Here is a 12,122-nt window from a genome sequence, read left to right on the forward strand (position 1 = left end):
AAAATAGGTATCTTTAGTATATTACTTATTAAATAGATTATCTAATAGTTCTTCTTTTCTAGGTTCTTAATTTTATTTACTATATTCTTAATAAACTTATCTTCTAATTTATATATTTCGAGGTTCTTTTATTTAGTTAGAAGAGCTAGAAGATCTATATATATAATACTTAGAGTCGCTTATAAGCTTGTCTTTATATATACTAGGTACTTACTCTAAATAACCGAGGTAGCTTTTAGAAGCTCTTTATAATTTATTAAAGTATTTACTCCCTCTATTTTACTACTTAGAGGCGCCGATAAGCGCCTCTTTACCTATAATAGATACTTATTTTAAATAATTAAAGTAGTAACTATATTATAGATATTATCGTAGCTCTCTTAGTCTAGAAGCCTTTATTTAATAGTTTCCTAAGTCATTAGTAACTAGAACGTTTCTAAGAATTACTTTATTTCCTTATCTAATTAATTAATATCTCTATCTAAAATAGTATAGATTTCTAACGTCTTTCTTTTATTAAAGTCTCTCTTTAGTTTCTTCTCTTCTAGTTTCTACTTTATCTTAGTCGAATACTCTTTTATTTATTTATAGACCTTTTATATTCTTTTTACTAGGGCTTTAGTTATTATTACTTAAGTAACTAACTTAGTATTATTCTTACTCTAAGCTACTTATAAGTATTAGGTAATAAATACTTATATTATACTATAGTACTTATAAAGAGTCTATAGTAAGTATAGAATATTCTAGAAAGATATATTACTAAGATAGTAAAGTTAATTTCTAAGCGAATATTCTAGAATAAGGATATTACTAATATTCTTATTAATATTAATAATAGTAACTAGTTGATTTCTAATAAATAGAATCTTCTAGAGTTAAGGTTTCTACTATATAAGGGTTCTTTAGTTCTAAGTAGATAGCTTCTCTCTCTAAGTAATTTAAGTCTTTTATATTCGAACCTTAAGTCTCGCGACTACGATAATTACCGCTATTCTCCCTACGATATATCGATATATACTCTATCCTAATACTACTATAGTTTTATTATCTAATTTCTATCTCTTAGATAACTCGGCTTTAGTAGTTCTCTTATTAATATATTAATAATTAGAAGCGATAGGTATATACTAAACTACTACTTAAGAGATTCCCTTTATAATATAATTCTCCCGTAGCTATAAAGTTAAGTTTAGCTCTACTAGTACTTTCTTTAATACCCCCGACGTTAATAACGTCTATTCTAAGGTAGTTTCTATACCTCTAGCCTATTTAGGCTTAGAGGTATTCTTAGGAGTTAAAAGTCTAATACTACTAGTTTCTACCCCTAATTTTAGCTTATAGCGCTAAGTATCTAGCTAGTATATTCTAGTACTCGCCTCTTCTAGCTAAGCTTCTATAATATCTATTAGGCTTTTTCTATTCTTATTAACTTATAGTTAATAAGTTCTTAGTATATTATCTTCTTTAAAGATACCTTTAATTATTATATCTATATCCTAAAGGGCTTTATTAAAAGGTTCTTAAATCTCGTTAACTAGGCTTCTCTTCTCTTAGATTCTTAAAGCTAGGTCTCCTTTAGAGGCTTTATTATAGAAGCTAGTTTTGTTAAAGATAATATTATAAGTAATAATAACTTCTTTTAGCTCTAGAATCTAGATTTTATAGATATTCGATACGACGTAACCTACGAGGTATCTAATATAAGCTCTTATTATAGTTTTAAACCTTTTCTTAAATAGTCTAGCCTCTCTATCTCTTTTTATAGTATATACTCTATAACTATAGATATAGATACTATTCTAATCTAGCTTTAAATCTATAGTAATTAGCTTAATTACGTCTAGATTAAAATAGTAATAGTAGTTCTAAAACTATTATAGTAGTACTTTATTTAGTAATTTCTAGTTATACCTTTCTACTAGGCTTATATTATATAGGTAAGCTCCTACTTACGTTAATTCTAGCTATAGATTCTCTAGAAGGTTAGCGTATACGAGTACTATAATCGACCTTAAAATTACCTCCTATCCTACTTTCTTACTCTTACTATTAGGCTCTTTTATATATAGTAGAGTTAACTTAATAGCTATTCTCTTCTTCTCTATAAATTTCTTATACTCTAACTTACTAAAATACGAGAAAACTCTCCTTTCTTTATTATACTAAAATATATAGATATATAGTCTATATTATCTTATAACCTAGGCGCCAAAGTTTCGTAATACTCTTAAGATCTTAACCTACTTTCTTATTAGTAGGGCGAACGTCTATAGTTTACTACTATACTTATTCTTAATAATAAGTAGCTATTAGCTAGAGTTATATACTTTATTATAATCGAAGAGGTCCTATACTATTCTATAGAATAGTCTTAGCGCGTAGTTCTTAGATTCTAAGTAGTTAATCTACTTACTTATATATATAATAGAGTATACTAAGTATTTAATTCGTTTAAGTCTAGTAACCTTAATATTCTTTACGTTTTTGGCTAGCTTAACTAGACCTATTCTCGCTATATAGAAGTCTCGTAAGTACTACTTCTAAGTAGAGTCTTCTTATAGTCTAAGGTAGTCTCTTAATCTTCTAAAGTACTATTTAATCTTACGTTAAATTATAAGATATACTATTATAATATTACTTTAAGAGATAAGTAGATAAGAGGAAAGTAACTTATATTTAAAGAACGTAAGGTTTACTCTTCTTTCTAGCTATCTAATAATTAAAGAATTATCTACTTTACCTATATATAACGTTATATCTTAACTATAAACCTAGAGACCTAAAATATAAAGAATAACTTTACTTATAATATTAATATAAAAACCCTCGATAATAGTTACCTTAGTTAGAACTAGATCCCTCTTCTTACTATTACTATAGTTAATTACTCCTTTAAAGGTATAAGTACTACGTCTTTTAACGACAATAGAGCTCGTTTCTATATTAATTAAGTTAGTCTAAGTAGATAGTTTAAAAGTACTAAGGTCAAGTAACTCTTCTCGGTTAACTATATATAAAGTACTATAGTTGTCGATAAGAGTTAACTTAGAGTATAGATAGCGACGTATTAAGAAAGTACTAATAAACTATACCTCTATATAATTCTCTTTAAAGGAGTCCTAGACTAGAAATAGGTTAAGAGTAACTACGATATTTTTTCTATAGGTTAGCTTCTAAGCTCCTAACCCTTATAATTTTAAGCTTAGATTAGTTTATAAGCTAGAGTTACCTCTATTTAGACTTACTAAGATCTTCTACCTATAAGAACTAAGTAGTTAAAGCTTACTTAAAGTATTACGTAAACTATAAGTAAGACAATTAGGTTGCCTTGTTACTAATAGCCTAGTTCTCGTATAATAGTACGGCTATAGAGACAATATAAGTATCGCTATTTAAAGCTAACTTTAGTTATAAGAAAATTGTATTCTAAGAACCTTATAACGCGTCTATCAATAATTAAGTAGAAAGAATTCTTATTAACGACCTTTCTTCTCTTTATAAATAACTTATTAAAGAACTTAAGTTTATCTTAGAATAAAACGCGTCCTACTATAATAAGAAACGTAGTTAGAAGCCTATACTAAGAGAGAGAAATAGAGTTTATTTAGTTAGACGTAATATCTAAATAAAACGACTAAGCGATAAACTAGATAATAAGAAACTAGGACTATTTAAAATTAAAGCGTATAAAGGACCTTTAAATTATAAACTAGCTCTACTAAAAAGTATAAATATCTTTCTAGTATTCTATATATCTCTCCTTAAACTAGTACTACTAGAAGCGCTATTAGCTCTAGTTATAGAAATAGAAGTAGTAAACCTTAATACTAAGTATAAAGTCGAGAAAATCTTAGACTATAAACTCGTTAGAGGAAAACTACGTTATCTAATAAAATAGAAGAACTACTTATAATTAGAAAATATATAAGAACTAATAAATAACTTTAACTACCTTAAGTAGCTTAAGAAGTTTTACTACTAGTATCTAAGGCCTCCTAAAAAGACCTAGAATTAAAGTTTAGATTAAGTAAGAATAGATTATACCTAGAGAAGTCGTTAGACGGGGTAGAATAAGTTAGTAGTCGTTCTACTTCTACCTCTCTCTTCTCTCGTTCTTTCTTCTTCTCTTTCTTCTACTACTCTTTTCTCTCTAACCTATCTAACTTATCTAGTAAGTTAAGACCTATCGAAATTATCTTTTATTTTTATTCTTAAAAGAACTTTTACTACTAGCGGATATAAGTATAACGAGCTAGTATCTCTTAGATCTAGGCCTTAGTTTACTTATCCTTTAAGAAGAGTTTCTTCTCTTAAACCTTAATACTCTCTTAGTCGTAAACTAAGAGTATTTAATTTATCTTCTTAATATTATACGACTTTCTAGTAGATATATAAGTACTATAACGACTATATTTTAGGTCCTAAGAGACTATATACTCTTTTTTCGCCTTTTTATAGTAAGAGTAAGGCGCTATCTTCTTTCTAGTTAGATTAATTTATTTACTAAGGGCTATAATATTAGAACGTTTTATTATATAGTCGAGTAGTATATTAAAAGGAAGAGAAGTCTATAGCCTTTAACCGACGTATTTCTTAGTTATACTTAAGCGTATAGACCCGCTAGTCTAAATAAGGGATAGTATTACGAGTAGTGTCGGCCTCGGCGTCGTAATACTCCTAGGACTAAAGGTCTTAGAATTAGACGAGGTTATAGGAATCGAGTAGTTCCTAGGACTGCCGTCTAGTAGTTTAATTTAGTTAATAATTAGTTATACTTAGAATAGCGGGTAGGCCCTAGTTTAGAGTACTATTACGTAATATTAAAAGTTTAATAAGTCCGCTAGGCAAACCTATTAAACCGGCTAAGAGTTTAACAAGTTCGACCTATAAACCTATTAAACTTAAGAAAAAGAAGTTCTATATAATAATTATAATTTTCTTAGATAAGAGCTTTATACTTAACTTATTATAGTAATAGTATATTATCTATTTAACTTACTCTTATTATAATAAATAGATCTCTAAATCTATAAGTAATAATCTTACGCCTACTTCTTAATATACTAACCTTACGATAACTCTAGTCTACCCTAGGTAGAACCGAATCGTTACAAATAGTACCCTAAACTAGGGTCTATCCGCTAACCTAAATATAGCTAATATTAACTAAATTAAACTACTAGACAGCGGTCCTAGAAACTACTTAATTCCCGTAACCTCGCCTAATTCTAAGACCTTTAGTCCTAGGAGTATTACAACGCCGAGGCCGACGCTACTCGTAACATTATTCTAGCTTCTTTATCTTAACGTCCTTAGTAACAATTACCTCTAGAATAGGTAGTATTAAGGCTCCTAGTATTAGAGTCGAGGTCTTAATACTATTATAGATAGAGTCGTTAATTAATCTCTAAGCCTTTACTACTACCTTCCTTTTCTCTTTAATAATATAATCCTCTAGAGTAACTTAAACTAGTCCTTTAGACTCTAAAAGGTAGTTGTCTAGGTAGTATAGAACTTCTAAGTTAATATACTTAGAAATACTATATTATTCGCCTAGGTTAAGGTACTCGTTATAGAATAGAACCTAATCTAGCGTAGACTTAAGTATAAAATAGTTCTAAGTACTAATCTTAATAGTAGTTATCGTAGTTATTATATTTCTTTAACGTAATATAAATAAAGAGGTATAGATTAATTTAGGGGAATCTTAGAAACGAAGTAAGGTCTTATAGGACTCCTACCCTATACTATAATACTTATAAAGTTAATATATATAGCTATAGAGCTATATACCGGGCTTATAACTATTACGTAGTATATAGGCAGGGTAGAGGTTTAGTATATTAAAATAAGTCTAACTCTTTAAGTTTAGAACAGCTAAGTATCTAATATATATAGTTCTATACTTAGTATATACTAGTAAGTAGCCTAAGCTACTCTCTTATAGCGTACCTAAACTATATTACCTACGTAACTAACCTAGTCTATAATAGTAAATAAAGGTTATTATTACGTCGTCTTATTTTTTCTTCTTTATTATACTAAGGTTCTTCGGATCTCTAGTTATACTACTTACCTTTCTTATATTAGGCGCTAAATACCTTAGCCGAGACTTTTTAGTTAATATCTATCGGTTCGCTATACTCGGATTACTTCTTAGAGAAACTCGCTTATATCTTCTAGTAAGAATAGTAAGACTTTAAGTTCTTAACTATTTATATATTCTCCTAGATATTACTTAGTACTCTATAGTACTATTAGTAACTAGGTAGTTCGATAATAGTTACTATCTAATCTAAGAGTTTACTATTAAGCGACGTTCTTAGAAGGTTCTTCTTAACTATATTCTCTTATCTTTAACTACTAGCTTCTAAAATCTATCGGTTTATCTAGGTAATATATTCTTAGAGTAGCGTAAAGCCTTACTTTATATATCTAAGAGCTTTACCTACTTTTATAGCTTAGTATTTATCTTTAAAGACTAAGTTTAGCTAGTTAAAGAGTCTATTAACTATAATCTCTAGACTTCTCTTAGTATACTCGATCTATAGATAGATTACTTACGCCGCTTTACTCGTTAGACGACTAAACCTATACTAGACTTAGTATTCTAGGTCTCTAATTATAGCCCTATTAATTATAAGTTTCGCTTTAAGCTTACTCGCCTATTAAGTATATAGAGTCTTGTCTTCGCTATCGAACTTCTCTACGTCTAGTAAGCTAGCCTTCGGCTTCCTAGCTTTCTATACCTTCGTAGAAGGAGAAGCGAGTTATTAATTAAATATTATAACTAAAGGGAGAGGTATAGCTAGAATCTACGGCTAGAGTCTAGCTAGAGCTTCTAAGATATTCTTTATCTAGGTATTAAGTTATTAAGCCGTAGTAATCTAGGCTTACTCTACGGCTTATTATACTTATTCTATACTTACGACCTAGGCTACTAACTCTCTAATTCGACCCTTACTCGACTAGTTACTTACTACTAGTAAATTAAAGATAGTTTAAATATTATTCTCTATAAGTAATAGTACTACTAGTCCTCCTAAAGAGCCTTCTTCTATATTATCTCTTATATTATATATTCTTCTATCTATCGCTTCTTTATTACTATTATAGTAACTATCTATAAATCTATAAAAACTCTTTAATAAGCTCTCTAATATTTACTACTATAAAGTCTTTCTTTCTATTATCTAAGATTCTTAGGTAGATAAATAACTTTTAAGTAAAAACTCTAATTCTACTAAATTTACTATATAATCTCGATAACTTTATAGTTTAGGGTTTTCTTACCCTATTTATATTTTAAGTCGTATACTAGCTACCTAGATATTATACTATTGTCTAATAGGTCGATTAAGCTTCTTACTCGATTATTGTTATCGAGCGTAAGGTACTATTATAGTTTCTACGTTCCTAGTTTAGGTATTCCTAAACTTATATACTATTATACGTCCTTTAATTATAAGATAAGAGTAAGTAATTATATTATTACGGGCTAAGCCTTTAGTTAAAGTAGTAGAGTCGTTTATAATAGTTTATAATTACTAAGAAAGAAAGAGAGTTAGAGCCGTAGCTCCTTATATATAGATAAGGTAAGCGAGGTAAGTCACGTATATATACGTAACTCTAGCGTAGGCTATACTAAGTACTACCTTCGGGTCTAACTCGTTATACTATAACTAACTCCGAGACTAGTAATTCTTTATATTTTAAATAAGGAGAAGTTAAACTAAAGTAGAGAGAATACTAGTACTTTAATAAAATTACTAAAGAAGAGAACCTTTAGAAGATAAGATATAGTTACTACTTTATAGTAACTAATTAGACTATTAAGAAAAAGCCCGAGACCGGTATTTACTACGTAGTTACCTACGTCGATACTAAGAGAATAGTATTTACTTAGTAAGAAACTAATAAGATAACTACTAAGTTATTAAGACTACCTATCTAACTACCTTAGTTAGCTAACCTACTCGAGTCTAGAGATATCTAGAAAATTATTAATAAATTTTCTAGAAAACGACTATAGAAATAAGCCTCCTTTATAGAAGAATAGGTATCTATCTACGCCTAATAAGAAGCTCTACGACTCGATATAAATACTCTATATCTAGGTATACTATACTATCTAGTAGCTTAGAAAGCTCGTTACTAAGTTTAGGTTAACTTAATAAGAGATATAGAAGTTATAGAAATACTTATAAATCTAAGTTATACTTAACTTAGAAGCTACTAGAAATTTTATCTTACCTAATACTATAAGAGAATTAAATATCTCTATTATAAGTATAGAACTATATATACTTTAATTAGTAGATAGAACTAATACTAATTATAATAAAGGAGTAGTAGATTAGGCTATAGTTCTCTTTAAACTATTCCTTAGACGAATATAAAGTAAATATCTAATTTAATATTTTAGATATTAAGGACTATAAGGCTATGTCACGAGCAGCGTCGGCCTCGGCGTCGTAATACTCCTAGGACTAAAGGTCCTAGGATTAGGCGAGGTTACAGGAATTAGGTAGTCCCTAGAACCGCCGTCTAATAAGTTAATTTAGTTAATATTAGTTATATTTAGGTTAGCGGATCGGCCCCGGTTTTAGGTAGTATTACGTAACGAGTAGAAGTTCGACTAGTTCGTTAGGTTCGCTATTAAACTTGTCGAACTCGTTAAACTCGTCGGAACTTAGGTAGGGTAGGAAGTCCTATATAATAATTATAATTTCCTTAGATAGGAGCTTTATACTTAACTTATTATAGTAATAGTATATTATCTATTTAACTTACTCTTATTATAACGAATAGATCTCTAAATCTATAAGTAATAATCTTACGCCTACTTCTTAATATACTAACCTTACGATAACTCTAGTCTACCCCGGGTAGAACCGAATCGTTACACTTTAAGTACCTATTCTTAGTAAGTACTAGATTATTAACAATAGCTCTAAACGTTACTAGTCTAGCCGGAAGTGTCGTAGAAACCCTAGTACTACTACTACTACTAACCCCTACCGTAATCGAAGCGAAAGAGGGCCTACGAATTCCTCTACCGGACAAGTATAATAGGACTCTAGCTAACTTAGAGTAGTTTATTATAAAAGCTTAACTCTATATAGGTTTTTACGAAGATAAGTTTAGAAACAAAATAGATAAGGTTTTGTTTCTAATCTCGCGCTTTAAGGGAAGGGCCTATAACTAGATCGAACCTTATATTAGTAATTATTAGGAGAATAAGACCTAAATAGGCTTAGTGTCTATAGTTTACTCCTAGTTTGTAAAAGATTATTTTAAGTTACTAAAAGACTTTATAGCCGGTATAAGGAAAGCTTTCGGAGATATCGATATTAAGAAAAAATCGGAGTTAGCTCTACTTAAGCTTACCTAGACTAGGTTAGCTATTCGTTATAATATCGACTTCTAGTAAACCTTAGCTAGGTTAGGACTAGGCGATAAAGTACTAAGAATATTGTTCTATAGAGAATTAAAGGAATTCGTAAAAGACGAATTATTACGTATAGATCCTCTAGAGAACCTTTACGAGCTAAGTAAAGCTACTATTAAAATCGATAACTAAGTATACGAGCGTCGTATTAAAAAGAAAGGAGTTTATTCTTACTATATACGTCTAATAAAAAACCGCTACTATAACCTAATAGAACTTAATATAATTAGTAGAAAGGAACTTAACACTTCGGAGAAGAATAGAAAGAAACTCTTAAATAAGAAAAGAATACGACGACGGGAGAAGAGACTCTACTTCGAGTATAGAAAAAAAGGTTATATAGCTAACTCTTATTATAAGGGAAAGCCGTAGAAAGGCTAGAAGAAATAGTTCGGCCCTACTAGATAACTAGCGGTAATAGACAAAGTTACTCCGCTAAAAGGCGATTAGGGTAAGTAAGAAGCTACCGTACTTAGCTCGGTAGTCTAGATAAGGTCTAAGACACCTCTATTGACTAAAGAACACTAGGTCGGAGACTCCTTATACTAGACAGACTTAGAGCCTAACAGCCCCTCTACCTACTAACCTAAGGAAGTAGTCCCGAAGCCCGGAGAATACTAGTACTTCTAAGAGATAATAGAAGAAGGAAATATCTAGAAAACTAAGGATAGCTAAAAGTTTACCGCCGACTATTAGACCTAGAGAGAAAAACCTATAACTAATATACGTTACAAGGTGTTTTTCGCGGACACTAAAAGGGTAGCCTTCTAATAGGAACGTACCTAGAAGAAGACTATCGAACTACTTAGACTAATTAGGTAGTTACCCTACTTAAACGATCTCCTTAAACTAGGAGATATATAGGAAATTATTAGTAAAGCTCTAGAGAAACGTATCTAGGAGCGGGTCTCCTTTATTGAGGGGTAAATAAGCGAGTTTACTTAGTAGAAAGCCCCGGTCCCTAATACCTATACCCTATACCTAAGTACACTCTATCGTTTATAAGAATAGGCGACACAATACCGAGTATAGACCGACTAACTCCGAGATATAGAGGTTACGGAGATATTATTAGACCCTTATAAGCTCTATACTACCGGAGGATAGAGACAAATTATAGTCGAAATAAAGATTAGAAGGAAACTAATTAGAGTTATAATCGACTTAGGAGCTAATAGAAACTATATCTTACCCTATATAGTAAAGAAGTTAAATATTCCTATAACTAATATTTAGCTATATCTTCTAAAACTCGTAGATAGGTTAGACTATATTAATAGATAAGTTAACAAAGTAACCGTCTTATCTAAGTTGTCCTTACTAGATAGATATAAAGCTAATATCTAGTTCGATATTACTAAAATTAGAAACTACGAGGCTATATTAGGAATAGCCTAGATCCGAGAGTATAACCCCGAAATAGACTAGTATACTAATACTATAACCTATAGGAGATACGCCTACGAGGGTACGTAGGTTTAACTATAAGGCCGGAGAGAGGTTTATACTACCTCCTCTAAAGCGCCCGAACACCTCGAAGGAATAAAGGGTCCTCTATAGGTTACTATCGATAAGGGTAAAGAAAAACAAATACCTATATAGTATAGAAGATTTAAGAAGTTATTCGAAAACCTAGAAGACTTTCGGGCCTTACCCGAATATTAACTATAGGACTACGAAATTAATTTTAAAGAAGAATCGAAATACTCTTCGGAAACCTTAAGATACTACTATTTCGACACTACTAGGACACTAGAGGAGTACGTTAAAACGGTACTTAAGAAAGAATAGATTAGAGAATCTAAATTACTAATAGTATTAAATATACTAATTGTCGCGAAACTAGGCGATAATAATAGAAGGCCTTATATTAACCTCCGACGAGTTAACGATATTACTATCGCTAATAAATATCCCTTACCTAACGCCTAGTACTTACAGGACAAGCTAGCTAAGGCTAAGATATTTACAAAAGTAGACTAGAGAAACGCCTTTAACTTAATATAGATTAAAAAGGGCGAAGAATAGAAGTTCGCCTTCTTAGTACCCTCTAGACTCTATAAACCTTTAGTTATACCGTTTAGAGTAAAGAACGTACTAGCGACCTACTAAAGGTAGAACGATAATATCTTACGAGAGTACCTCGGTAAGTTTATTATCTACTACCTTAATAACCTTCTTATCTACTTAGAAGATAAAAACGATTACAAAGGACACGTCTATTTAGTCCTAGAGGCCTTAATAAAGGTAGACTCTAGGTTAAAACTAAGTAAGTACGAATTTAGAGTTTAGAGAACAACGTTCTTTAGTTATATTATTAAACTAGAGAAGATAAGTATTAAACTAGAAAAAATCTAACGAGTCGTAGATTAGCCCGAGTTAACTTATATTAAAGACGTCTAATCGTTTCTCGGTTTCGGTAATTTCTACCGATAGTTTATTAAAGGATACTCTAATATAGTAACTCTACTAACGCGACTTATACAAAAAGACGTACTATTTATTATAGGAGAACCCGAGAAAGCCGCCTTTTAGTAGCTAAAGGATAGGTTTACTAGTAACTTAGTAATAAGAAGCTTTGACGAAGATAAACTAAGTAGAATCGAGACCGATACCTTAGATACTACTATTAGCGCTATTTATCTATAACTAGACGAATCTAGAAAGT

The sequence above is a fragment of the Glarea lozoyensis genome (genome assembly GCF_000409485.1).
Source record: "Glarea lozoyensis ATCC 20868 chromosome Unknown GLAREA4, whole genome shotgun sequence".
Classification (NCBI taxonomy): Eukaryota; Fungi; Ascomycota; class Leotiomycetes; order Helotiales; family Helotiaceae; genus Glarea; species Glarea lozoyensis.